The sequence below is a fragment of the Mytilus galloprovincialis genome, chromosome 3, assembly GCF_965363235.1.
Source record: "Mytilus galloprovincialis chromosome 3, xbMytGall1.hap1.1, whole genome shotgun sequence".
Taxonomy (NCBI): domain Eukaryota; kingdom Metazoa; phylum Mollusca; class Bivalvia; order Mytilida; family Mytilidae; genus Mytilus; species Mytilus galloprovincialis.
In genome coordinates this window covers 92,280,267-92,290,123 of record NC_134840.1, presented here as the reverse complement: position 1 = coordinate 92,290,123, position 9,857 = coordinate 92,280,267, and the positions used below count along the sequence as shown (strand labels likewise).

At 33.4% G+C, this 9,857-nt stretch overlaps 2 long non-coding RNA genes across 2 annotated transcripts; both read right to left on the bottom strand.

The window, feature by feature from the left end:
- Positions 1-344: 344 nt before the first annotated feature.
- Positions 345-2,731, bottom strand: LOC143069390 (uncharacterized). Its single transcript, XR_012976382.1, has 3 exons — positions 2,584-2,731; positions 1,197-1,289; positions 345-485 (listed from the first exon to the last, which is right to left on the bottom strand). It is a non-coding gene; the product is annotated as an uncharacterized LOC143069390 (long non-coding RNA).
- Positions 2,732-7,209: 4,478 nt separating this feature from the next.
- On the bottom strand, positions 7,210-9,583 carry LOC143066635 (uncharacterized). The gene is made up of 3 exons (XR_012975710.1): positions 9,448-9,583; positions 8,061-8,153; positions 7,210-7,350 (listed from the first exon to the last, which is right to left on the bottom strand). It is a non-coding gene; the product is annotated as an uncharacterized LOC143066635 (long non-coding RNA).
- Positions 9,584-9,857: the final 274 nt, after the last annotated feature.

Here is a 9,857-nt window from a genome sequence, read left to right as displayed (position 1 = left end):
TCTACCTGTCGACCTTAACATTTGTCAACCTGTCAACTTGTCGACCTTAACATTTGTCAATCTGTCGACCTTAACACTTGTCAGACTGTCGACCTGTCGACCGTAACACTTGTCAACCTGTCGACCTGTCGACCTTAACACTTGTCAACCTGTCAACTTTTAAACTTGTCGACCTTTAAAGTGTCAACCTGTCGACCTGTCAGTCTGTCAATTTATGTTCATATAAACCGATTTATTACTCTGTTCTTCCGAAGGAACTACAGTACCGTTTATCCTACTTGACCCGATTATTTTTTAGTATAGTAGATATAATTTTGTTAGAGGGGAGATCAGAAGTAATAAAATGAAAAAAATAAGCCTTTTATTTAAAATAGAACAAAATAAAAGAAGTCTGTGTAAAATGGTGTTAATCTAACCCAGGATTTATATAGTAAGACTTACTATCTGAATCCTTGATCTACCGTTCTTACATTTCATTGGCAACCCTGTTTAAAAAAAATGTTTTGAAAAATCGTTTACATGGATAAAAAAGATGAAAATATTTTGAAAAACTATTTTTCCTCGTATGTGTTTTATTACATGTCTTACATCACCGAATTTGTGTTTACACAAGCAACATGACGGGTGTTACCTTTTTTTCGTGGTACCTGAATTTATCTCCGGTATTTTGTTGGTTTCATGTTGCTCAGTCTTTAGTGTTCTATGTTGGGCGATGTCTTTTGTTGGTTTTTCCTTTTTTTTTTGCCATGGCGTTGTCAGTTCGGAATCGACTTAAGTTTGAATACTTTATACTGCAGCCCTGAGACTACTATAATGTGTTATAGTAGTCTCAGTGCAGCCCAATAAGTAAATATTGACAAGTACAATGCCCTATAGACAATACAAAGTTGTAATATGTAACAATTATACACGAGTAAACAAAATAAAGTATCAACTTTTTTGCATTAGTTTAGCCACTGTCTGAAGAAAGTATGGAAACAATAAGTATATTATTCAAGATGGAAAATAGATAATTATAAATAAAGTTAAAATAGTCTGAGAGCAAACTAACAGAGATTAAATTCCAAAAGAAAAAAGCAGATAACAAACCAAGAAAAGTAAACTAAAAAGATGATATCAAATAAATGAACAATACCAAAAACCAGAGACATATGTCTCTGCAAAAACATACAATAAGTATAACATGTAGTTCTTACATTTTCCAACTCTGTCAACAGATTTATGGGAGACTTGTATTCTGTACTGTTCACTATAGAGGCTAGAGATGACAAAAGTTTTTGACGAATTCACTGAAATATACATATATGTAACTGGAAAAAAACAGAAGAAGATATCGCACAAGTAACTAGGGAGCATAAGTTGCCCCTAAATGCAATAACATTAAATGTATGTTTCATTATAAGAAATAATGTTGATTGGCTAACAGCAATCTCACGTCAATCTGAAATTAACCTTTATTTCAAGTAAATAAAATGAGACATTCGTGATAACAATTTGCTTCATCAATAAAGTGCATTTGTAAATAAAAGAAAACTTTCTTCTAAACGTGGGTTGTTTTACTGGCCATGATTAGTTTTTTGTAACCGTAGAGTACGATTTTCCTTCCAAAATGTATTGCTATACTATCCGGGATTACGCAGTCGCGGAACTCCATCGCACAGTAACCCACCACTCTACCAACTGATCTAAATGAATTATTCACTATCTAGCGCAGCTTATAGAGGACACCTATAACTGTACTAGGTAAAGGTAATGACCGCTTTAAGCACGAAAATAACTTATAATTGTGTTCATTACATTGTAAATAAATCAGGCCGTTAGTTTTCTCGTTTCAATCGTTTCACATTTGTCATTTTAGGGTCTTTTATAGCCGACTTTGCGGTAAGGACTTTGCTCATTGTTGAAGGCCGTACGTTGACTTTTAATTGTCAATTTCTGTCATTACATGGTCATTTGGTCTCTTGTAAAGAGTTGTCTCATTGGCAATTATACCACATCTTCTTTTTTTTATACATTATATAGTGATATAAGAAGATGTGACATGAGTGCCAATGAGACAACTCTCCATCCACAAGTCACAATATTTAAAAATTAAACCATGAAAGGTCAAAGTACGGCCTTCAACACGGATCATGGGCTCACACCGACCAGCAAGTTATAAAGTGCCTCAAATAATTATGACTAGAGTTAAACCATTCAACCAGGAAAACCAACGGTCTAATCTACGTGAAAAACGAGAAACGAGAAATACATATGAACCACTTGCGATAATACACCAGAGGTGGTATGAAAGAAGAAGAATAACAAACGACAACCACTGAACATCAGGTTCGAAACACATATAAGTTCGAATCATAGTTTCCTATTTTCAAGATTGAAGAGCAGCAATTTTATAAACATTATTTTCCTCAAAATCTCATGAACATTTCAAAATAATCTTGGAGTAATTACTATTTTATGCAGCTCAGAATAATTAAATTCGGCATTACTGATTAGACGGGAAAGCCAGTCCAGATTAATGTGAATTTCAATCTGAAACCAATTTAAAAAAAATGAGCTATATATATAAATGATGATACTGACCTATCCATTATCCACCCAACCAAACTATCAACGGCACATACGTCTGCTGGTAAAGTTATTATCATGAAATAGGCTATGAGACTTAACACCGGCAGAATGACGAGAGCAACATAAAGCTGCTTCATCGCTGACGTTACTAAGGGTAACTAGGAATCCACAGTTTACGTCATAAACTAGACAGTATAGAGCGAAAGAACACATACCTTTTTAGAAAATTTAAATATTTAGAATCGTCAAAAGGAATTTCTTTGAAATTGTGTTTTAGTCTGCATTGGGATTAAGTTATTGAGGCATATTCGTACTAGTTGGAGACTATCTTTTTTTACGGTTTTGGTCAATTATTATTTAAAACTGTGCTTTGATTGACTTCTACCTCAGAATTTCCAAGTAATCAAGGACTATATCATTATTGTTAGTTTAAAAGTCCCAAAAGTTATGTGTAATTATAGTGCACGTTTGATATTTAAAGTCATACGAAACTAGTAACTGGTGAAAATAATGTTTATCCAATTCTTGAACCAATACATGTATATATCATAAACTTAGGCCGCATTTCTTTCTAACCAAAATTTTGTAAACGTTGTGTCGCGTTTGTTGTTGTTTTTAAAACGCAATATGTATATATTCCGTGATCAAAAGAACACTATTAATATTATGTGATCAATATTACATAAATTTTACCACATTATATGGAGTCCTTGTTTTTTATGCCAAAATACCTCCTTCCCCAAACTTATGGAGTGGATGTATACTGCAACGAATGTTTCTTTATGGATCATTGCTTTCAAAACAAAGGATACAGGGTATTTGTACATGTACATGAGAAGACACCTGAAGAAGTTTTATGAAATTGCTTATCTTGATCTAAATGATTGCTTGAATATCTTTATGACGTTCTTTTAAAAAACCTACCCCTTCCCCTTGCAACAACACAAAAAGCCTAATAACCCAAATATTAAAGAGTGCAACAATAAAATTTCTTATGATTGACAAAAACTTAGAAAACAAACCCACAATTTACATATTTCAAGGACAAAGAGACAGTATGTCTTTTATTAAAAAGGTATAAAAAAAATCCTCAGTCTATATAAACATGACAAAAATTGGCAGACTTGAAAATTTGTTGAAAACAATCCACATCAGCCATCATTTCATTGTACATGTATTACCTCAAACAATATTTATAAATGCTTTTTGAGCAGTACTCATAAAATACAGTGATAAACTATACAATACATCTCCAAATGATGTACTAGTACTAGAGAAGTTTTGAAGTCTTTGCAATATTCATCATTTTGAGCCAGACGAAGGACAGAATAATTACTATTTTAAAAAGGTATAATAAAAGAACGTATTCCTGCACAGAAACCCTGTGAAATTACATGAAAGTGTTTTAAAAACCCAGTTAAATTCAAAACGAAACAGAGAAATAGGTAAATTCAGAACTAGCTTGCATTAGGAAAGGTCTCTTTTTCACACAGGAATATGGAATTTTTCTTCAGGCTCATCACCTCACACACAAGATGTGGGCTTGTAAGCCACTGCAACTCCTTCCACTTTAATAAAGTTCCCATTATTTCCCATGGACATTGATACGTTAAAAGAGGGGCGAATGATACTAGAGGAACAGTCAAACTCATAAATCAAAAATAAACTGCCAACGCCATGGCTAAAAATGAAAAAGACAAACAGACAAATTATTGTACACAAGAAACAACATATAAAACTAAAGACTGAACCCCACCAAATACTTGGGTGATCTCAGGTGTTCCGGAAGGGTAAGCAGAATCTGCTCCATATGTGGCACTCGTCGTGTTGCTCATGTTATTACAAACCCAGTAAATAGGTTACATTCATGAAAAAGGAAGAGGATTGTAGTTGCGACTTAAGAAACATATTGGATATCATCTGTGAAACGGTTATTCCATAACGGTCAACCAACTCGTGAATATTCACAGAAGAACTGCAAAAAGATTGGGTTATATCTATAGAGCTGTATAATTCAACTTAGACAGCGTTCACACTGCCCATATGTAACAAGTTTTATGTACACAAGTCGTATTGTTTACATCTTTGAAATAAAAACAAATCAATGGTTTAACATGTATTCATTTCTTTATTCAAAAGTTAGTTTGTCTTTCGTCAATGGGTTTGCTATTCTGGTCATGTTTACGAAGTAAATGCACTTGTACAAAAAAAAATAAGATTGACAACTCTTTACTCTTTTGTCCAATATTTTGACTTGCATGATTTTGTGGCAGAGTTTCAAAAAATGATGACGGTATTACTTCTCGTCTATTACCTTTTCTCATTTTCTGCTCTTAAAGTTTGAGTTATATATAGGCCAAAATAATGTGTACTTAAAGCCGGGGGTACATGTAAGTCATATGGCGAGGGGTCTTGGGGCCCCTCAAGGCCCCTGGAAGCTCTGGTGTTAAAAGTGAAAAATTCTGCATTCTCGCAATTTCCTGGAACTTAACATGACCTCATAAAAATCATATAATAATTTGAAGAAAAAAAATAATTAGAGAAAAACAAACTTCTAATGTGTATTGGGTTGAGCTAGATTGGATAATAAGGAGCAGCGTCTGTACAACTAACATGTTATTTTTCAAATGAGAAAATACATAAATAAATACAATTACATTTCTCTTTGTTTTAGTCTTTTTTTCACCTTTTCATTTTCAAATATAATTCTAAAAATCAAGGAACATTTCCTTCTTATACTGAAAAAAAATGTGTCTGATGAAATTTTTATTTTTTCACGGTTTTTGTTTAAAGACCAAGCCAGATAATCGCTTGATTATAATTGTATTTCTCATTTGTAAGTCTTCTCATGGTACTGAAAGACCATTCTGCGATTGCATCGGCAACACAATCACAATGCTGGTTCCGTAAATGAAAAGAGTATACTAGTTTCCGGAATAGCTACAAAGTGACTATTATCATATTTGTATTTTACTTTTTAATTTATTTTATTACTTCACTTCTATTTATAATAAATTCACCATATTTTTATTTTTGTCAAATTTTCGATGTGTTCCCATTTGTTTTTTTTTTTTTAGATAAGAAGTTTAAGTGTTTATATGAGCAACAGTAACAAAAGTTTTTAAATAGAAAATTTTTTTTTATACTTAATTATTATTCTTAAATTTTAATTCCAGTTAGATATAATTTAGAGCCGGCTAAATAGCAAATTTGCTATTTTGCCGGTGCCGGTCAAATAGCCACTGCCTTATATATATAGAGCAAACATGTTTTCTCATACCACAAGCAATAGGTTATATTTGACATATGAATTGATTCAGCATGTGCACGTCTGGCATGGAGGGCTCATCTGACCTTGTCCCCATTGTCATGGATGTTTCAATGACCATAAGGAGGTGAATGTGCTATGCTTGCCAGTTGAACAATACTCCACCTGAGACAAGGACGTGCACATAAATTGATTCGTGGATATTATAAGCAGAAGGTTCATCATTGACCTCATTTTCATGGACTATTTTAAGTTTATGTACAACCCGTCGTAAAACCTTGTTATTGGAGAATTTTAGGGAGCTACCATTTGATTTTTAGGGGGTGGGGGGGGGTTGGGGGGGGGGGGGTAGCTACGATTAAAAATTTTGTCCTGCATTTTTTTTAGTTGTAATCTCTGTCCTGCCTTTTTATTTTTCACTCTATTCGGTCCTGCCTTTTTTTTATTAGTTTATCCTGACTTTTGTTACCTAAATTGTCATCCTGCCTTTTTTTTTTGCAAAGTGTCTCATCCTGCCTTTTTTTCACTCAAAACTCCTGTCGTGCCTATTTTTTCAAATTTCATCCTAGCCCCCCCCCCCCCCCTAAGTGGTTGACAGGTTGACAAGTCGACAGGTTGACAATTTTAAAAATTTTATGGTTGAAATAAGTGGTTGACAGGTTGACAAGTCGACAGGTTGACAGATTGATAAGTTGATAATTTAATATAATAACAAGTAAATTATGGTTGACAAGTCGACAGGTTGACAGGTTGACAAAATAACAGATTGACAACTTCAGAGCATTTATAAAGTGTAAAATAGTATTATTAGTGACTGGTAGACAGATCGACAAGTCGACAGGTTGACAATTTCATTTTGAGAAATGTAAAATGTACAAATAGTAAACAGATTGACAGCGAACAGATATAAAAGTTACAAGTCAATACTTGTAAAAAAGATTAAAAACTGAAGTTAATTTTATTTTACTTAATGGATGATGTACTTTTATTTACTTGTTTAATTGTAAAATTAAACACTTCAACCTGTCTACCTGTCGACCTTAACATTTGTCAACCTGTCAACTTGTCGACCTTAACATTTGTCAATCTGTCGACCTTAACACTTGTCAGACTGTCGACCTGTCGACCGTAACACTTGTCAACCTGTCGACCTGTCGACCTTAACACTTGTCAACCTGTCAACTTTTAAACTTGTCGACCTTTAAAGTGTCAACCTGTCGACCTGTCAGTCTGTCAATTTATGTTCATATAAACCGATTTATTACTCTGTTCTTCCGAAGGAACTACAGTACCGTTTATCCTACTTGACCCGATTATTTTTTAGTATAGTAGATATAATTTTGTTAGAGGGGAGATCAGAAGTAATAAAATGAAAAAAATAAGCCTTTTATTTAAAATAGAACAAAATAAAAGAAGTCTGTGTAAAATGGTGTTAATCTAACCCAGGATTTATATAGTAAGACTTACTATCTGAATCCTTGATCTACCGTTCTTACATTTCATTGGCAACCCTGTTTAAAAAAAATGTTTTGAAAAATCGTTTACATGGATAAAAAAGATGAAAATATTTTGAAAAACTATTTTTCCTCGTATGTGTTTTATTACATGTCTTACATCACCGAATTTGTGTTTACACAAGCAACATGACGGGTGTTACCTTTTTTTCGTGGTACCTGAATTTATCTCCGGTATTTTGTTGGTTTCATGTTGCTCAGTCTTTAGTGTTCTATGTTGGGCGATGTCTTTTGTTGGTTTTTCCTTTTTTTTTGCCATGGCGTTGTCAGTTCGGAATCGACTTAAGTTTGAATACTTTATACTGCAGCCCTGAGACTACTATAATGTGTTATAGTAGTCTCAGTGCAGCCCAATAAGTAAATATTGACAAGTACAATGCCCTATAGACAATACAAAGTTGTAATATGTAACAATTATACACGAGTAAACAAAATAAAGTATCAACTTTTTTGCATTAGTTTAGCCACTGTCTGAAGAAAGTATGGAAACAATAAGTATATTATTCAAGATGGAAAATAGATAATTATAAATAAAGTTAAAATAGTCTGAGAGAAAACTAACAGAGATTAAATTCCAAAAGAAAAAAGCAGATAACAAACCAAGAAAAGTAAACTAAAAAGATGATATCAAATAAATGAACAATACCAAAAACCAGAGACATATGTCTCTGCAAAAACATACAATAAGTATAACATGTAGTTCTTACATTTTCCAACTCTGTCAACAGATTTATGGGAGACTTGTATTCTGTACTGTTCACTATAGAGGCTAGAGATGACAAAAGTTTTTGACGAATTCACTGAAATATACATATATGTAACTGGAAAAAAACAGAAGAAGATATCGCACAAGTAACTAGGGAGCATAAGTTGCCCCTAAATGCAATAACATTAAATGTATGTTTCATTATAAGAAATAATGTTGATTGGCTAACAGCAATCTCACGTCAATCTGAAATTAACCTTTATTTCAAGTAAATAAAATGAGACATTCGTGATAACAATTTGCTTCATCAATAAAGTGCATTTGTAAATAAAAGAAAACTTTCTTCTAAACGTGGGTTGTTTTACTGGCCATGATTAGTTTTTTGTAACCGTAGAGTACGATTTTCCTTCCAAAATGTATTGCTATACTATCCGGGATTACGCAGTCGCGGAACTCCATCGCACAGTAACCCACCACTCTACCAACTGATCTAAATGAATTATTCACTATCTAGCGCAGCTTATAGAGGACACCTATAACTGTACTAGGTAAAGGTAATGACCGCTTTAAGCACGAAAATAACTTATAATTGTGTTCATTACATTGTAAATAAATCAGGCCGTTAGTTTTCTCGTTTCAATCGTTTCACATTTGTCATTTTAGGGTCTTTTATAGCCGACTTTGCGGTAAGGACTTTGCTCATTGTTGAAGGCCGTACGTTGACTTTTAATTGTCAATTTCTGTCATTACATGGTCATTTGGTCTCTTGTAAAGAGTTGTCTCATTGGCAATTATACCACATCTTCTTTTTTTTATACATTATATAGTGATATAAGAAGATGTGACATGAGTGCCAATGAGACAACTCTCCATCCACAAGTCACAATATTTAAAAATTAAACCATGAAAGGTCAAAGTACGGCCTTCAACACGGATCATGGGCTCACACCGACCAGCAAGTTATAAAGTGCCTCAAATAATTATGACTAGAGTTAAACCATTCAACCAGGAAAACCAACGGTCTAATCTACGTGAAAAACGAGAAACGAGAAATACATATGAACCACTTGCGATAATACACCAGAGGTGGTATGAAAGAAGAAGAATAACAAACGACAACCACTGAACATCAGGTTCGAAACACATATAAGTTCGAATCATAGTTTCCTATTTTCAAGATTGAAGAGCAGCAATTTTATAAACATTATTTTCCTCAAAATCTCATGAACATTTCAAAATAATCTTGGAGTAATTACTATTTTATGCAGCTCAGAATAATTAAATTCGGCATTACTGATTAGACGGGAAAGCCAGTCCAGATTAATGTGAATTTCAATCTGAAACCAATTTAAAAAAAATGAGCTATATATATAAATGATGATACTGACCTATCCATTATCCACCCAACCAAACTATCAACGGCACATACGTCTGCTGGTAAAGTTATTATCATGAAATAGGCTATGAGACTTAACACCGGCAGAATGACGAGAGCAACATAAAGCTGCTTCATCGCTGACGTTACTAAGGGTAACTAGGAATCCACAGTTTACGTCATAAACTAGACAGTATAGAGCGAAAGAACACATACCTTTTTAGAAAATTTAAATATTTAGAATCGTCAAAAGGAATTTCTTTGAAATTGTGTTTTAGTCTGCATTGGGATTAAGTTATTGAGGCATATTCGTACTAGTTGGAGACTATCTTTTTTTACGGTTTTGGTCAATTATTATTTAAAACTGTGCTTTGATTGACTTCTACCTCAGAATTTCCAAGTAATCAAGAACTATATCATTAT